A 19,414-nucleotide genomic window follows, 5' to 3' on the forward strand; every position below is an offset into this window, starting at 1 on the left:
TCAAGCGAGTGTACCCTATTAATACATCTACTCTGCACCATGACTCACCACAGTGGGGTCCAGGAAATGTGAGCTTAGAGGCTACCCTCTCCACCGGGAGCAGGGTCCATGTCATGCAGGACTCTGGGGAGCTGTGTCCTGGGGTTATGGGAGCCCTTGGCTTTACACAGACAGCCGCAGACTCACACAGGCAACAGTTCTTGCCAAGAGCGCGTGGCAGTCAAGGGCAGGGTGCCCAGTCATGCCCACCCCCTCTGGATGCAGGGACAAAAGCTTATAGCTGTCCGGACCAAAGAAGCAAGCTGAGTGGAAGGAGCAGGGAGCGCTAGCAGGTAATGAGGAATTTTGGTCCAAATGGCCGTTGAGATCACATCTTGGCTTTGTTCCCCACAAATGCATAGTTATTCGTATTTCAGCATAAAATCCCAACTCCTAGGACCTGATTAACAAAGGCAGCGCTAGGCTCATTCCCCCAGAGGCCTGCCAGATGGAAAACCCAACGGAATTTCACTTTGAAGTGTGCCGTGTTATCTGGCTCATTTGCAAAAGAAATGAGCTTTATGGGATGTTCAAATGCTTCCAGACACAACCAGTTGCCCCCAAGTGGGAATGAAGTTATCATCTCTCTTTCTCCTCGGGCTTAGACAGGCTGGCACAAAGGTACACAGATCTGCTGGAATCAAAACATGCCTTTTTCCCTGGCTGTCCCCGGGAGGCACCATGAGGGGGATCTAAATAAAAACACCTTAGATCAGGCAGTGGTAGATCCGTCCTGTGGTGCCTGCGCCTGCCTCCCACCCCTGACTGAGAGTCACAAAGGTGGCATGGCTGGTCTGAGGAATAACACACTCATTTGTCATTACCCTGACACATAGGTGTCCCAGTCATCAGCTTCAGAGCCTCTGCGGGGCTGAGAAGCACAAAGAACTTTGAGTTCAAATCTCAGCTCTGCTGATTTTTAGCACGTGGCCCTAGAGCCTCCGTTTCCCTTTCCGTCAAGACCAGCCTCGACAAAAATACCACTTACCAGGGTAGGGGTATGAGGATCAGAAAAAATAGTAAAAAATACAAAGACGCAAGTAAAAATAATAAAATAGAAAACAGGAGTTCCAGTGAATAATGAAATCACCAGTTTTCCATACACTTTTATACCCCAATGCAAAAGGGGGAAGAAGGCAACAAAAGACTTCTTTAACACGATACAAAGGACAGCTGGAACAGTTAACTGCTTTAACACTTTGAGACATCAAGTCATTAGCATTCTGTTGTAGGCAGTGAACCCATACTAGACCAAGCATACTGAAGACAGCTCCTCCCCAGGTTAAACCTCCTGTTACAGAAGGAGCAGAAGGATGCTCGCTTATCCTGACCCTCTGTTAGGATGAAGTGGATCTACCTGTATATGTCATCTTCATGTCAAAAGAACCAAGTCACCACATCCTGGTTCAGGACCTGTAGCCCTGGTTGTTGTCAACAATTCTGAACAAGCTAAAATTCTCTGACCTTCAGACAAGGTGGAAATAGGCTCACATTTTTGGGCCTCCACAATTGCACAGCATGGTAAGGAGACAGTGTCAAAGAGCTCCAGAAACTACAAAGAGTCAGACACGCAGAGTTAAGTACCTACTGTGCACCCACCGTCTGCTCCTGTCCAAAGGAAGTGTGTCTTTGCCTGCACTGTGGCCTCTGTCTATGCCTCTGCCTATCTAATTCCCTACGCCCTTCCCAGTATCCCTGCTGCCTTTTGGAGTAGGGTGGTGATGGAGTAGGCCCTTCACAGTCTGGAGGCTGGGAATGGTGTCAAAGCATCTTTCTGTTCTTGACTGATAGATAGCCCAGCATCTCCAGGCTCCTGGAGTTTGTTTGGTCATCTGGCTCTCAGCGGTCAGCTAGCCCAACCCAGGTGTGTGTCTATCTGAGCCAGGGTCCTCAGCAGCGGGCAAAGGAGCCTTGAGGGACCCAAGACACAGTGTCACCTCCCTGGCAAACTTCTTGGGTTTTTTCTTTTTCACACTACACCAGTAATTCTTCTCCTGGTTAACAGAGCCAGTGGGAAAGAGCTATCGTCTGTCTGTCTGTCTGAGAGAGACATATCATTATTTGGAAAAGGAGTTTTTGTTGGCTTGTTTTGGTTTTTTCAAGATGGAATTTCTCTGTGTAGTCCTGGCTGTCATGGAACTCATTCTGTAGACCAGGTTGGCCTCAAACTCAGAGATCACCTGCCTCTGCCTCCCAAGGGCTCGGATTTCTGCCTCCCAAGGGCTGGGATTAAAGGTGTGTGCTTGGTAGTGAAGATGACTCGTTCTCACAGGGAATTTAGGTTCGGTTCCCAGCACCCATGTGGCAGTTCACAACCACTCATAACTCCATGTCCAGGGGATCTGACAACTTCCACATGTACCAGGCACACATGTGGTGAACAGACATGTATGTCGGCAAAACACTCATACACATAAAAAAATTTTAAAATCTAAACAAAACAAAACCCTCAAACATAAACACAAGGAAAGTTTCTGACAGACTTGGCATAGGAGCTTTGATCCCAGAGGCAGAGAGGGGCAGATTTCTATCCGTTCGAAACCAGCCTGGTCTACATCGTAAATTCCGGGCCAGCTGTGACTATATAGTGAGACCCTGTTTTAGAAACCAAAGCAAAAAGAAACAGCAACTTTCTGAGACTCCTTATTTGTTCTCAGACCATGCTACACACTGTCCTCCCTCAGAAAACAATAGCTCCTTCTTCCAGTGATTCTGCCCAGAACCCTTTGTGCCAACTCGGGCTCCTGGCTTCAAATCCAACTGACTCTTTTCCAGTCTATCTCCAGATCTGGGCTCATGGCTGGTAGCACCAAGCTCAAGCCACCATATTCTCTGCTTGGCACACTGTGATGACCCATGGGCTTGCTCCTATGCCAGTCTGCGTATGCAGCTTCCTGTTCCTACGGAAAGAAAACAAAAACAAAGGCCTGAAACAAGCACAGAAGAAAGGCATGGTGTCATGGCTGGCACTTTGAGAGCGTTTGCTCCGTGCACAGCCGGCTCTGCTGCCTCTGGGCCTGTGAGATGGGAACATCATGGCTGAAGAGCAAGCTGAAGGAAAGCTGCTCACTTTGTGGCCACCAGGAAAGAGTAAGAGCGACAGGGACAAGGCACACCCTTTAAGGCACGTCTTCAGCCACTTTCTTTAAATAGGTCCCACCTCGTCACAGTCCACTCAGTACTAAGGGACCGATCAATCTCTTGATGGGGTTACAGTCGCCATGATCCAGTGGCTTCTCCAGGCTGAACACTGTGGCCGTGAAGACAATGTTTTGAATCTGTGAGTCTTTGGGGCACATTTATTATCCAAGCTGTAATACGTATCTATGGCTTGTTGCTTGGTCTAATACCATTCTAGGTCCCTGTAGTCACTGCCAAGGCCACCGCCTGGCTGCCTGGGAACTCTCCAGTCTCATCCCCTGGTCCTCTGCTCTAACCACCCTGCTATTCCCACTGGCTTCCCAGCCCTCTGCGTAGTCTGACCCCAGGACCCCTTGTGCGTGAGACCCCATCTCTGCCTTTGTGCCGATGCTCAGCATCCCTTCTTTGTGAGGTCTGCCCCCTCCACCCCATCCCAGCTGTCCCCATTTTCCTTCCCTGTCCTTCTTTCACTTTATAACATCACTCACTTGCAGATAAGCTGTGCAATTTGTTTGTCAGTTAATTGTCCGTCTCCTCCACTGACAGCATCAGAAAGAAAGATTCTCAGTAAGGACTGGAGGGCCGGCAAGGAAGATGAAGGAGACCAGACATCAGTCAGGATTACAGAGCCCCAGATGGATCTGGGGAAGCCCCTGCAGCCATCAGCATTGTACCTCTATGTGCCAGATACAATGTCATATGGTCATCAGGTTTTAGCTGCTGTGACTGGAAACTCAATATTTCTCTAGCTCACGGCCAGAAATGGATCTTTCTAGACTCCTACTTCTTTGTATCAATAGTCTCTATCTAAAGGCAAATACATGGTCTTGGCTGAGCCTAGATGCCAACAGCAAAGGAATATGGGAGAGCAGGCCCAACAATCCATCTTTAGATTACATTTATTCAGTGCAAAAAATAAAAAAAAAACCAAAACTATGTAAGCATCATCTGTACTGTATTGTTTGGGGAATAATACAACTTTAGAAGTTTGTACATGTTCACTACAGATGCAAAACATTTTTTGATCCAATTTAGATCAAACCTGTAACTTCTGAACAGATATGGGCTGACTCTATTGGGGCCCCATTTAATGCCAAAGACAGAAATAGGACTAAGGCACTGGACACCAAAGGTCTTCTAGGTTGGGATATGCAGGAGCCTGGTGTGGAAGGGATGATTAAAAGAAATCCCACACTAGCTCAGAATTGAGAAATAGACAGCTATTTATTTAGGGGTAAACTCACAAATCAGAATTCTCTGTTTGAATGGAGAACAGAGATCAAATCCAGCAATCCAAAAGAGCAGGGAAAGGCAGGAGGGGGGAGTGGAAGAGAAGGGGCTGATGCAGGCTCTGCATTAGCATATACGGTCTAAGAGGCCACGCCCCAGTAGGCGGGTAGCCTCAAGCTGTAAGACTTCCTACAGCTGCCTGGAAGAAATAAAACAATTCTCAAAGAGGTTAGTTGTTGTGGTTGCAGATATGACCCTGTTGTTTGGGGAAAGTGTGTGGAAGTATCTGGAACACCAAGCTGGAAAAGCTGCTGAGTGCTCATAGCCTAGTGCACTGTTCAATGGGACCTTGGAAGATAAGAATTTGAGGGGAAAAATTGCAGAGAATAGAAGCCTGGGCGTGTGATGTTTCAGGGAGATGTAAAGGCTTTCTCAGGACCATTTGTGTGTTACTTTGTGTTGAAAATCTGTGACTGTTGGTCAGCTATGCTGAAGAGTCAGCTGAGGTTAATGAGATTAACATAACTGAGGTGAAATTTTCCAGGTAATGTTTCTTCAGACCATCACACCGAAGCTGCAGTCCGGCGTCTGAAGTCTACACATCAAGTTGGCAGCAGAATTTAGCAAATAATATATCAGCCTCCCACATGGTACTGGTCTCGAAGGAATGAAGAATCCTGGAGAGAGGCTGAGACTTGGCACCAGGTGGCAAAGTTGGAGTCCTCAAAGAGAGTCTGCTGTTGAAGATGCAGAGACACTTGCAACAAAGACCCCCCCCCACTCCTGGTACCAATTTTGTTTTAGTTTGCTGTCTGTTGCTGTGATAAACACCATGCCCAAAAGCAACTTGGAAAGGAAAGGGTTTATTGCGTTTACGCTTCTGGGTTATAATTTATCACTGAGGAAAGTCAGGGCAAGAATTCAGTCAGGAACTGAAGAAGACATCATGGAGGAACCCATTTCACAAGCTTTCTCCTTCTGGCTCAGGCTCAGGCAGCTTTTTGGTCCGACCCAGTACCACCTGCCCAGGGCTGGTACAGCCCACGGTGGGCTGTGCCCTCCTGCATCAATTAACAATCAAGGAAATGCCCCCAGGCCAATCTGATAGAGGCAATCCTTCAATTGAGACACTCTTAATCACTCTGGGATGTGTCCAGTTGACAGCTGAAGCTAACTGGGTGATAGACGAATAATACAGGCCATCTCCTGTTATCATAATGTAATAAGCTATATCTATTTCTTTGGACAATCCAAGTTAAATAGGATACAAGTAGAAAATACATTAATTTTTTTTTTCTCCAATGTCTCTTCAAATTGGTTCTTTGTAGTTCATTACCCCTCCAACCCTTGGGTGAAATCTCAGGTGTGTCCCATAACTTTTCCAATCATCCTTGGATAACAGAAAAGCCGCCGATTTCCCCTGTGGGCTTAAAAAGGAAAAAAGAAAAAACCATGAGAAGCTCTGACATCTCCTTAGCATGCGTCTCGGTGCAGTACGTGTTCTGTGGAAGCCGACGTGACAAGAAAGAGCCGGTTATGAGAAGAAACAGCTTTGACAGTTCGTGTGGAATATGGCAAAAATCAGCTCTATGGAGGAATTATTTAAAATTTGCAGTTGGAAGAACCATTACAGAACTCCCCTGCACCCCTTCTCGCGTGTACCATTTACCCTGGGGATAGCAGAGGTAGCACTGAAATACGACGTCACGCCCTGAGCATTGGCATTGACAAACGCCTCCTACCTCTACGAGGGTCTCGCCCTGTGCTTGTGTTCAGCTGTATGTGTGTGTTTGCTCCTCTGCGTGATATCGCGTGTAGGTTGGTCTATCAACCACCGCAGTCCGGATACTTCATGTCCACAGATTTCTCGTCCTCTTCTTAGAGCCATGACCATACCCTCCCCGACAGTGAGTTTTTTTTTTAATTAAGATTTATTTTGTGTTTCTTTATGTGTACATGTGAGTCTTTGCGGGGGTGTGGGCACAGGAGTGCAGTTGCCTAGGAGGCTGGAAGAAGGTATCAGATTCTGCTGGAGCTGGAATTTCAGCTCTTGTGCGACACTCAACATGGGGGACTCAGACTCTTAGGAACGGCAGTCGTCACTCTTAACTGCCCAGCCATCTCTCCAGCCCCCTACAGTGAGTTTTGACAAACGTACACACTCATAATCATCCCCACAATTAACGACAAGAACGTTTCTATTGACCCCTCCCCAAAGCTCCATTCTGCCTCCTACAGGTCAGTTCCCGCCCCCACCCATCCTACAGCCACAGATCTGCTTCCAATTACCATGGTTTGACTTTTCTCTAGGATTTCATGTACGTGCAATCAGCATAATGGCTTTAAAATTTGCTCGTGCTGTTGCAAGCGTCGGTAATCTATCCCTTTCTTGCTGAGCAAGTTACTTGCATAGATAGATCCCATTTCACGTATCCCCTGGGATCTGAAACCTCTCTGCACTGGGGTCACGCGGACCCGATGGATCGCGGTTTTAACGTTCTCATCTGTTGATTTCACCATCTGTATCGAGTTACCGCCCATATTTTCCTACCTCTTAGACCGCTGGGTGTTTTTTTTTCCCTTTGTAGGTAGGCGCTGCACGTTTGCTCTGCTTCATTGCCAGATTTTGTGTTCCTTTAAATAGCACTGTGTTCTGATCCGGTGCACACATGGGTCAGATCCTTCCTGGGCTTCCAGACGCCTTAGTCTAGGGTTCTGTTAGGCCCGCTAGTAAGACAAACCCTTTCTGAGGACCCCACTCCATCCATGGTATTAGATCTTCCTTGGCTGGGAGAAGATGAAGATTTCCCAGCCCTGTGCCAGCTCTTGACCCTTTTCTGGTGGCAATTACTGGCAGAAGACACTAATTAGGATCTTAGAACACAAAGGTGGGAACATTAAAAAAAAAAAAAGAGCAAAGGGCCTGACTGTGTGGACCCTCTCTCCTGAATTTCCTCTCAACTTCATGTCAGTTCGGTTGTTGCTTTGAGTTGATCTAGGGCCGGATGGGAGAGGAAAAAGAGCAGTGGGTTCTGGGGTGGTCCAAGGTTTGGAGCAGTGGCCCCTGCTGTGTGATAAAGGGGACTCTGGGCCTCACCCTTCAGAGCTGGATAATAGAGAGCCGGGTGAGATGCTCCCCAAGAGAAATCAGTTTTCACCTTTCCGGCCAAGTGGTACTTGTTTTGTTCATCCTCTGGGCCCTCTAGCCCTACTCCAGCACAGCCCTTCTTACTCCTGGTTCCTATTTAAATACAATTTAATTTTTATTTGATTTATGGACTCCATCCCAGTGGCTGAACTTCATTGGGCTGGGACAGTTTATTGATTTTCAATAATGGCGGGGCGGAAGAATAAAGAAATGACAGCGGCCCTTGGCTGCAGACCTAGGGCTGGCCGAGGGAGGCTGCATTAATCACCTCTGAGGTGATCACTCAGGCTGTCTCTGGTAGAGCAGCGACCTGGGACTTCCCTAGCCTGGGACAGCCCTGAAAGGTGCTTCTGCTAACAGGGTGCCACACCGTGCCACCAGGCCTCGGCTCTCGCCCCGGCCTCCCCTGGATAAGTCTCTGACCCATCTGACTCTAAATGAAGACGCACGAAAATTCCACAGCAACAGGAGGTGGAGGGGACAGAGGTGGCTATGGCCTCTCTGCTGAAAACACAGCAAGGCCAGGTCCGTGTTTCTCCCTGACTTTCTTCTGTCCCTGAATCTTTGTGAACGGGAGGGAGGTGATACAAATATGTAACTATGCTCATGTATATGCACCTAATAAAATCAAATTACTGCTTCATGTTAGCATAGCCTAACGGAACTCTCTGCCTAGAAACTATAGGGTTGTGGGACTGTAGAAAGAGTTAACACATGTGGAGGGTTCTGCTTGTTAAAGTCCCTCCGTTTATCTTAAAGAAAACCTTCCCAGGGGCTGGAGAGATGGCTCAGAGGTTAAGAGCACTGATTGCTCTTCCAGAGGTCCTGAGTTCAATTCCCAGCAACCACATGGTGGCTCACAACCATCTATAATGAGATCCGGTTCCCTCTTCTGGCATACAAACATACATGGAAGGAATGTTGTATACATAATAAATAAATAAATCTTTAAAAAAAAAAAAAGAAAACCTTCCCAGTCTGACTTGTTCCTACTGGGGAATATGGCTGGTCTCCTCCCTGTGGGGACAGGGTTGATGAGACCAGCACTTCTTGGCCTTTGAGAATTAATGAATGTTCTGGACAGTAGCCCCAGGGAAGTGCATATATGCACTGAAAAATTTGTAGCCAAGGTCTTGGGTTTGGACACCCCAGTAAATCCTCACCACAGCCCCCAGGCCAGCAGGCCCCAAGCTCCTGCCCTGGGAGACCTGGCCTGCTTTTCAGCCTCTGGATGATTTACTCTTCAGCGGCTCACCGAGGCTTTAGATGCGACACAATTCTTCTCACTCCTTTTTCAAAGTCTCACCCTCACCTCTTCCCCTCCAGCAGAGTGGCATCGGGGCCTCCCTGCCATGAGACCCTATTAGCCTCCCAGTCCTGGGGGCCCTGCCAGACTGTCGCTGTCACACTGGGTCCTGCTTCTGATGTCTTTTCCACGGTGTCTTTCTGGATGAGAAGCTGTGCGTGACAGCGGGACTCAGCCCCCGCTGGAGAAATGGCCAAGTTCAATCCTTAACAAATAAAGCCGCGGCCATCCGGTAATTCCCAGGAGTCGTGAAAAATGTGATTTCCTTGCTGTAGCAAATAGGGAAGGTGGGAGGCGGAAGGATGCGCGCCTTGGCCTGTGGAAGAAGCCATAACAATATAAATCAGCGCGATGGAGGAGCCTCTCTCTATTCATTATCTGGGCACGGCAGAGCTAATGTGTTTGTTCACTCTGGAGCAGCCGCCCAGCCCCTGGAGCCAGATGCTCTTTTCTGAAATCCACCAGCAGCATAGCAGCAAAGCCCCAACTTTTGCTTCCCAGAGATCATGGTTATTCTTCAGAGTTCAGGGTCAAAAATGCCAGCCTGGGGTCTCTGTGCTGGGGAGTCTGATCTGGAGGCATCAAGAGACAAACACTGGAGGTGCTGATGAGGGGGATGCGCCTAGGGCTCAAGTTAGCAGTGAGGCCACCCTGGTCATGGGTGGGGATACAGTAGAAGGGATGGGGGTGCACGAGGGGTGAGAAGACAGGGGAGGGTTTTGAAGAGAAGTAACCCCTTCTTGACCGCTTACTCACTCCACGAAGTGATGATGGCATGCCTACTAAAACTCCACGCAGACAGGACACTCTGCCATGTCTGTGAGGCAGGCATGTCTGCGGAGGTATAAGGTGCATTAGGGGAAAACTGTTGAGTGGAGCTTCCTGGAGGGCTCTTTAAAGAGAATTGGGTTTGTGCCCCCCCCCATGTCTTCTTTTTTCTCGTCTAGAATGCATATGGAATGGCTGGCACCGCCTCTGCCTTCACATAACCATAAGGTGAAAACCAGAGACCTAAACTCTGAGGGTCTTGAGTTGCTGAGTCAGCACCAGACACTGCCTGCGTGTGAGCTGCCAGTGTGAGAAAAACCACTGCAGGGAGCAAGTGCAAGAGTTACGTAGGCAGATGGATCCGTAAGCCGGCTGCTCCACACGGTCTTCGGAAAGCCCACAATGTGACAGAGGACATGGGGTGGGCAAGGTGTTTCAGGGATGGGTAGAGAGAGGATATATAGATGATTGATAGACTGGAGAGATAGACAATGGTTGATTGATTGATATAGATAGGTGATATAGCTAGACGATACGTGATGGGTGGATGGATGGATGGATGGATGATGGATGGATGGATGATGGATGGATGGACGGATGGACAGGCAGAAATACAGTCTTAGAAATGTTGGCCTTCAAGGACTGATGACCAGGAACCTGCAGAGAGGGAGCATCCAGAGAGATAAGGGAGCAGAATCCTGGGAGTCAGGGAATATGGGGACTTGGGAAGCAGTGAGTGGTCCCTAGTATATACAACTGCAAGGCCCCATGGTGTTACCGAGAAAGGGAGTTAGTGGTGACCCTGCTGAGGACTGAGGAAGGACACTGGTAACTCCTTCCTGAAATGTTAAGGCCAGTCTGCCAAGGACCCTGCTATGCCCTCTGGGTCCTCCCTGCTTGACATAGGCTCTGAAAGCCTGTGTGGAGTCTGGGACAATGGGGGGAGAATACCTCCTTCCCAGGGCATGGTCATTGTGAACATGCTTCTCCCTGCCCTGGCCTCTTATGTCTCCTTGTTGGCCGTCAACTTTACCTGTTCTGAGGGTGTATGGTTTGGTATTCAGCACCAACTTACCCCCAGGTTCCGTGGGCCTCAGGCAACTTGCTGAGGTCAAAGACACAGAGCTGGAGCACAGGCCTTTGGTCTCCAAATCCACAGGGCCTCAAAGCCCATTGGGGAACCTTTCCTAGGTCTGGCTTTTAACAAATGCCTTGGAGGTTGGCCTGCTGCCTGGCTCCAGGAGGGGAATGAGGAAATTCCACCCCCCACCCCCCAAAAATGGGTACTCCATTATGTATTAAAAGATTTTTTTCTTCAAGAGGTAAAACATCTGGAATTGCCTAGCACAAGCAGAAACTAAGAGGCCGGGTTACATGCTTTACACGTGCTCTCTGGTTTGACACTCAGAGACCCAGTGTGATCAGCAAAGCTACTCCTCGCTCCTCTGCCTTCCCATGTTTCCCTGCGGAGATGCCAGGGATTTTTCTATCTTCTTTAACCCACTAGGATTCCCAGCGATGATCTTCTGGAGCCTGAAAAGCGTCCCAGGAAGGTTCCAGATCTCACAGATTCCGAGTCACAAAAAGTATGCTACTCCAAATAGTACCCACTCAGGCCTGCTGCTCAGGCAGCCTTTGTCCACGCAGCTCTCTCTGCAAAGGCCACAGTGTAAAGCATTAAAAACTTCTGCTCAAGGGCAAGCTATGGCCAGGAAATGCAGCCACCATGACAAGCCTGAGGAAGGAGCAGCGAGCAGCCCTGGCCCCCTTCAGACACTAGGTGGGTTTGGCCAGCAATCACCAAGGGTCTGCAGCCTACCTGTGTGCGAGTCAGCAAGCCCCAGCTCCAGCTGCAGCTGGCCACCAATGGTTCTGCCCCCTGTTGAGCCCCTTCTCCTCTAAGGACAAGGATATTTCTACCAACTAGGGCTGGAAAATGCCAAACCTTCCCTACACCCAGAGTTCAGAGCCGACCTGGCCTGAAAGCTACAGGGATGAGAGACACCAGGCTCCTTGCAAAGAACTGATTTGCGTTCAGTTAGCCTGTGGGTTCGGTGAGCAGCTTGGAGGGCTCTCCCCTAGAGGACCACAGTCTTCTGGCTGTGCCCATTCCAGCGCATGCTCCTGAGAGCTGGGAGTGTTATCCATTGGGGCCTGATGCTCAGTGGGGAACCAGCTCTGCCTGTATCTTCTCCCCAAGGCCTGAGCCACAGAAGTCCAATAACGGAGGAGAACTATCTGCCTTTCTTTAGCCCCAGGGGCAACAGTGGATGCCGTGATGCATGTGTGGAGGACATCTTGCAGTAGTCAGCTCTTTCCTTCTGCCATGTGGGTTCCAAGGACCGAAGTCAAGTGCATTCAGTCAGGCTTGGCAGAAAGGGCCTTTCCGTGGTCTTCTTGCCAGCCCCAGAATCCTGTGTTTTGCATGTGAGCATGTGCAGTGGTGTACCTGTGTGAGCTTGTCTGTGTGGCTACCGGAGCATCACATATTTGTATCTGTGTTCACCTATCGTGCGTGTGCGTGTGTGCACACTTTGTGGAAGGGTGTATACGTTTGTGTTGTGTGCCCACACGTTTGTGTGCTTCTGTGTGTATGTCTCACTGGCCCCTCTGCACTCAGGCCAGGGGCTGATTAAGAAACCCAGGGCTCCCGTCTAACACGCTGAGCTATGGGAATGGCAGAGCCAGACTTGAAAGACGGATGAGTTCATTTCCAGCTTTTGCTGTGAAGCGGTGGTTCCTGGAACGGCTAATGGCCCAGAGAAGCAGCATTTGCATCTGGCGGAGTGAGAGCAGGCTCAAGAGGCGCAGCTGAGGGCTGATTTAGAGTAGCTATTTGGGAATGTCTACCATTTTCCAATAATGCTTGAGAAATTGCTTCTCCTGAGAAGACAAATTTCAAGCGTGCCTGGAGGCTGGAGAGGATGCAGGTTCCCCGAGGCTGAGTACCACGGGCCACCGGAAAGCCTGCCCGCTCTGGCCACCTCCAGACGGATCCGCTGCATTGATCTGCTTTCCTGCCTTCCTGCACCCGCTCCACGCTCGCGCCCATCTCCTCCAGCCTCCCCTGGGTCACCAACCCCCAACATCTATCTGGTGAAATTAGTATTTGAAATACAATAAAGTGATTAGTCCACTTGACTGTGACAAACATATTTAATCTTGGCCGATCAATAATGTCAGAAAACTGATGCTATTAGTTAAATCGTCCTCTGGTCAGAAAAGCAAACGGTCTAATTGAAGGCGGCAAGCTAGCCAGGCTCCGCTCGGCCCAGGCACTTCCCCCTATTGTGGATTTGGAGGGCTCTGAGTCGAACTCCAACAGCCTGCTTTCTGCTCATACACGGCCCTGGAGAAGCCCTCGGGCCTCAGTTTCTCCATCTTTCAGAACAGTGCAGAGAGATTAGGAAACGAGATCCGTAGTTCAACCAACCGACTGCACCCAAGGGATTGAACGTCTGTTCCTCAGTTCCCCATCTGAGAAAAGGGCTTCTGATCCTGCTGTCTAGAGTCCCCGGAGAGGCAAGTGAGGCCCAGCCTGGGTTCTTGTCTTGTCCCCTCCATGTCATGGTTTGGCCACTTTGATCTCTTTGTCTTCCATGCTCAGTCCCCTCATTGCAAATGAGGATGGGGGGACTGTGTCGGTTCCTGGAGCAGGGGTGTTCCCTGGCCTCGGAGTCTGACATCTTGCTTATGATTGGGGGTTCCGGGGTAGAAGCTGGAGTAGGAAAGAAAACTAAGGGACCTCAGAGACCTAGGGAAGAGTGACTTGAGACCACACTTGCATGGTTTGGGATATGGACAGCAAGAAGGTTGGCATTAGGGAGCCAAGCTTTCTGGCTGTGAATTGGAATCAGTCCCATTTCCTATTCTCCACGGAGGACCCCCTGATGCACAGTGAGGCTGGTCCTATGGATAAGGAAGAGTCTCCTTCCCTCCCTACTTCCCTCCCTACTTCCCTTCCCCCTCGGCCTCCCTCTGGCTCCCTGACTCACCTGCTGACATCCTTATACCACCGTCTATATGAGGTGCTCACCAGAGCCAGGTCAAAGCCAGCACAATACCCTTGAACCCCTAAACCTCTCTCTTTTATTTCCTTTTTTAGTTTTTTGGCTTTTGGTTCGAGGACAGGGTTTCTCTGTGTAGCCCTGGCTGTCCTGGAGCTTACTCTGTATTTCAGGCTAGCCTCAAACTCGGAAATCTGCCTGCCTCTGTCTCCAAGTGCTGAAATTAAAGGCATGTGTCACCATGTTTGGCTCCCCTTCTCTTTTTTTTTTTAAATATTTATTTATTTACTATGTATACAATATTCTGTCTGTGTGTATGCCTGCTGGCCAGAAGAGGGCACCAGACCCCATTACAGATGGTTGTGAGCCACCATGTGGTTGCTGGGAATTGAACTCAGGACCTTTGGTAGAGCGGGCAATGCTCTTAACCTCTGAGCCATCTCTCCAGCCCTCCCCTTCTCTTTATATATTACAGAGACTCGAGAATTTTGTTAAAGCAATAGAAAACAGACTAAACAGACTAAGAAAGCATGTAAGGTAACATATTTACAGGCTTCAAAGATAGACATCGCCAAGGGGAAGCATTTTTCTATTTACCACAGATATAATACTCTCGAAACGAAATAAAAGGATTAAGGAATAGCTTTCCTAGGAAGATGTGAAGGAGCCACTGAGAGCGGCCCTGAAGCATGGGCAGGAGCTGGCAGAATTCAGTTTTTAAACAAGGAACAGTCAGGTCAGACAGAAGCTCATGAAGGCCATTTTGGCTACAAGGTAGGGGTTGGGAGAGAAAGGTAAATTGAGGCCAGGAGGGTCCCACTGAGCTAACAGGGACTGAGCTACACTGTCTTTTGTGACAGAGTTGTGGAGACAGAGGGCAGGGTGTGTGCCTGGGGACTGTTGTAACTCCCAGGCTCCAGCTCAGGTGAGCAGGGACAGAGCAGAACCTGAGCCTCTGAGGAGGAGCCTGAGTCCTTTCTCTGGATGGCCATGGAGCCCAATGCTGTGGGTGTTAATATGGGGTGTTTCGAGGTGACCAAGGGTGGCTCAAGTGAGCCCACTACCCTGCTGCAGACCTGACTGGCATCCCCCTGCAGAACTGAGCACCAAAGCTCGGTGCCTGTGGACCGGAATAGGACCTGGATCCCAAAGGCACACGGGCCGCCTGCAGATCAAGGCTCCCAGTCCACTGTGGTGAATGAAAGGCACACACTCTGGGGTGTAACGTGGTTGAAGAAAACCTGCTTTTTGCGAATCATCTGGTTTCCAACAGTGTGTTGGTCTGAAGCACTGTTTGACAAACTCCTGAGGTGGCAGATCCTGAGCCACAGACCTGGGCTCTAGGTCCCAGGCTGGGCATTGGCCAGCCTCACTTGGAAAGGACTTCAGGAGTTCCCAGACTCAGAACAGCCCTTCTGAGGGTTCCTCGCACCAGAAGCAAAACCTCAAGCTCTGCAGTCAGAGCCCCCCAGCCTGGTTCCTGAGTCCAGACTCGACTACTGATTGCCATCACCCCCATCTCAGTCGTGTACCCCTGCCCTTTATCCTCCATCAGTAAGGGAGGCTGGCAATTAGCGCCTTTCCCGTCCCCAGGTGCTCCGCTCAGTCCCCTGCCAATTACTGCATCAGAACCCACCTGCTCTGGAAAGGGGTGACCAATTATCAGGAAGAAGTGTGAATGCAGTCGGCTTCATTACCTGACTGGCTCTGCTCCTCGCAGGCAGAGGATCAAGGAGGGAAACTGTCCTGAGAACCCTTCATCCCTGACTAGGAAGGAAGCTTGCTCTGCACTCTCGCCAGAGCGAGGCAGGGACCTGAAAGCTTATGTTCATAACATATTTCTGTTGCTAGAAACTACTATGTCTAGATATTTGCTTGCATTTCTTCTCAACGTATTTTTTTTTAAAAAATGGCCTTTGCTCTTTTGATATGACAATTGTCAGTTTCAGGCATGAATTCTGTTTTTTGCTCCCCTACCCCTCAGAGCTTGAGTAGGCTACAGGATTTGTAAAAGGCAGGAAGGGAGGCAGGACTAGCTGCAAAGGGGAGATTCCCTGCTCCTGGTCATGCTCAGTATAGATTCTGATCCTCAGAGGCGACACTGAAGGCCACCACCGCGGTTGGGATATAGGCTCAATTCAGATCCCCACACCACAGATGGCCAGAGATCACAGAGCTACTGCAGGACGAGGATGCAGCCATGATGGGGGATGGGGCAGTAGGGAGAGGCTATGAGCCCGTGGATCCTCTCCACACATCTCTCGTGGTCTCCTTCTTCACCATCATGAGTCTAAAGGTCCTGCCAGGACGGGTGCCGCTGTGGGCCTGCACCAGAGAAAACCAGGAGGCAGTGGTCTTCCTGTGTGTCCTCTGAAGATGTGGGATGTGAAGACAAAAGAAGGGGTTCCCCCATGCCATGCCTGGGTGATTGGCTGCCCAGGAAACAGGAGAACAAAGCTCACTGAATGTTGAGAGTGGCTGCCCTAGGTGCACAAACTGCAGGTGATTATATTTCTGGGAATAGGGTCTCACTCTACAGCACTGGCTGGCATGGAACTCTCTGTGTAAACAGTGCTGGTCTTGAACTTGCATCTTCAGGCCTCTGCCTCCAACTTCTGGGATTACTAGTGTGTCAGTGACCCTGGATATCTGGTCTTTTCTATTAGATCTTTTATAGACTTTTCTCTAATCAATGAGTGGACCCCAATAGGAAGAGGAATCACAGCCAGTGTCCCCTGCCCCCTCCAGTGGCCACACACTGCCCTCAGGATGAAGGCAAAGATGCTCTGTTTTTCTTCCCTTTGCCCCCCTCCCTGCCTCCTTCTTCTCTCAAGGCAGGTTCTTACTATGTTTCCGAGACTAGCCTGAAACTCACTGTGGAGCCAAGGCTAGACTTGAATTCACTATGACCCCTCTGTTCCAGTTTCATAAGGCTGAGATTATAGGCAGGTATCATGTCTGACTCCTTGGCATTAGGGATGGGCCATCTCTAAACCCATAGCCCTTTCTTGTCATCTGCCTTCCCCGTTTCCTGTGTAGTCATCCCTTTAAGCTCCAAGTCTGGAATGGCCTCCTCTGAACAGCTGTCTCCTCCTTGCTCACTTCTACAATGGCCCTTGGTCACATGACAATGTCCATACTGATATCTGTCTCTGCAGCCGGTCTGGAAGTGCCACAGGGCAGGGTCTTGGGCCTGTCATGGAGTTCTAGTTGAAGCTGGTGTTCACTCACTTTAGTTAGTTGGCTAACTAAACTTTGGACCATGTAGGCTCCTTCCTTCTTTGAGGAGACGGAGGTGGTCTTACCTGCAAAGGGTAAGATTGACAGATCAACCCATTTCTGGAGTGTTGCCATGCCTTATTGCCCCCTGTGCTGATGAGCAGTTAGGTTTGGAGGGCACCTTGAGTCAGGAATGGAATTTTCTGGCAGGTTGTGCACGCTCCTCAGGCAGCCACTGCTGGGTACCACATATCACAGTTCTAAGGCCTCAGCTTTGCTTTCTGTTTGAACCTTCATCATCTGGAAATTCTGAAGGCTTTTGAGCCCAAAGAGTGAGGCATGTCCCTCAGGCTCACCCAGGTCTGGAAAGAACCAGAAATGCCAGGAGACTGTGTTAGCCAGTTTTCCATTCCTCTAACAAATACCTGAGATGAGCAGTTTATAAGGAGGAGGGGTTTATTTGGCTCACAGATTTGGGTTTACCTCTGTGGCCCTGTTTCCTAGGTACCTATGATGAGAACATACACCATCATGGATGATGTGTGACAATGGATGACAGAGATGTGCATGCGATGCCCTGGACATGAGAGAGAGAAAAGATCATGTTTCAGAGTTCCCTGAGAGGCACACCCAAGTGACCTAACACCTTCCCCTAAGCCCTACCTCTCTGGTCCCACCATCTCCTAGTGGCACCATGCAAGGGACCAAGTCTCAGCACAGGAGCCTTTGGAGAACATTCGAGATGTAAACTGTAACACCCTTCTACCCAGAGCCTGCTGTTACTTACTGTATCTCTTCTAGACATGGTGTATCATAAGAGGTTTCTCTATAGACTGTTTACTTGCCTTGCTTTTTTTTTTTTAGTTTTGTTTTGTTTTTTCATAAACCACTCAGTCACCTTTTATGGGATACTAGTTCTTAGGACATGAAGATCCAGCCAGGGTTGAGTTCTTCATGGATGGGTGCAGGAGAGGCGCTTATGCTCGGGTGTGCAGTCCCCTCATAGTGACCCTTCTTCAGTGGTACTTGCGTCGCCTCTCGTGTTTGAGTTCCTTGTAAGAAATGCAGTAGCTGAAAACCACATAGGCTGCCAGCACCATGTTAACCCCCGAGATGCTGCCTTTCCGCACATTGATGTACTTGTTGTAATACCGATAGTAACCTCTCTGAAAGGCTCCCACAATGCCACTGGGGGTGAAATTCCACATCAATATCCAGCTTGGCAGTTCTCCAAGTTTAACCTCCATAAGCTTCTTCTTTTTCAGTGGCACGAGCGACGCCATCTTGCAGTCCCGGTGTCCACCTTGTTTTTGTTTTTTGAAACAGTCTCATAAAGCCCAGGCTCAAACTCACTCTGTAGCTCAGCTGGTCTTGGACTCCACATCCACTGGTTTCTATCTCCCAAGTGCTAGGATCACAAGCATGTGCCACCATGCCCGGCTCTCCACAGATTTCTCCTGCTCCCCATGGTGATGTGGGATTCCCCTCTGTATACTGTAACCACCATTGGTTAATAAAGAAACTATCTTAGGCCTGCGCAGGGCAGAATATAGGTAGGCAGAGAAAACTAAACTGAATGCTGGAAGAAAGGAGGCGGAGTCAATGAGAAGCCATGGAGCCACTGCAGGAGACAGACATGCCAAAACTTTGCTGGTAGGCCACGACCTCGTGGTGATGCACAGATTAATGGAGATGGGTTAAATTCAGATGTAAGAGTTAGCCAATAAGAAGCTAGAGCTAGTGGGCCAAGCAGTGATTTAAATAATATGGTTTCCGTGTGATTATTTTGGGGCTGAGCAGCCAGGAACAAACAAGTGGCCCTCCTACTACACCAGGGGGCCCTGGGGGTCAAACCCGGGGACTTGAGCATGCTATGCAAGCAATCTATCACCTGAGCTGCATCCTGAAGCTGTCTAATGCTTCTGCTCTCCCTTGGAGGATAGAGAGCATCCCTCTTACCAGGGCACGGGGCAGATTTGCTTGCTGTCCTATGGACTAATGATAATATCTCAGGGGGCTAGAGAGATGGCTCAGTGGTTAAAAGCATTGACTATTCTTCCAGAGGACCTGAGTTCAATTCCCAGCAACCACATGGTGGCTCACAACTATCTGTAATGAGATCTGGCGCCCTCTTCTGGCCTGTAGGCATACATGGAGGCAGGAAGTTGTATACATAATAAATAAAATCTTTAAAAAAAAAAGATAATATCTCAGTTCTGAAAAAAAAACTATCTCTACTTACAGGTTATTATAAAAGGTTTGGGTTATTTTTATGCTTATCTCTGTCAGGGTAATCCCGGCCCCCCCAGCATGGGTTCATGAGTTTGAACACTTGGTCCTCAACTGGTAGTGCCATTTTGGAGGTTTGTAGAAGCTTTAGAACACGAAGGCAAACCAATCCAGGGGACATAGGTCACCAGAAGTTGTCCTTGGGGGTTCTAGCCTTACTCTGCTCCCAGCCCCATCCTGGTTGGCACCAGGTAGCAAGCTGCTATTGCATGCTCCCAACACCATGGATCAAGCCCACTGTGACACTTCTCCCAGTACAACGAATTC

The 19,414-nt window shown here is 49.3% G+C and overlaps 1 pseudogene; it reads right to left on the reverse strand.

Moving 5' to 3' along the window:
* Nucleotides 1-17,774: 17,774 nt before the first annotated feature.
* LOC142847357 (ATP synthase F(0) complex subunit f, mitochondrial pseudogene) lies at nt 17,775-18,154 on the reverse strand (annotated as a pseudogene).
* Between the last annotated feature and the right edge of the window lie 1,260 nt (nt 18,155-19,414).

This window comes from Microtus pennsylvanicus, chromosome 3, assembly GCF_037038515.1.
Source record: "Microtus pennsylvanicus isolate mMicPen1 chromosome 3, mMicPen1.hap1, whole genome shotgun sequence".
In the NCBI taxonomy this organism is placed as follows: domain Eukaryota; kingdom Metazoa; phylum Chordata; class Mammalia; order Rodentia; family Cricetidae; genus Microtus; species Microtus pennsylvanicus.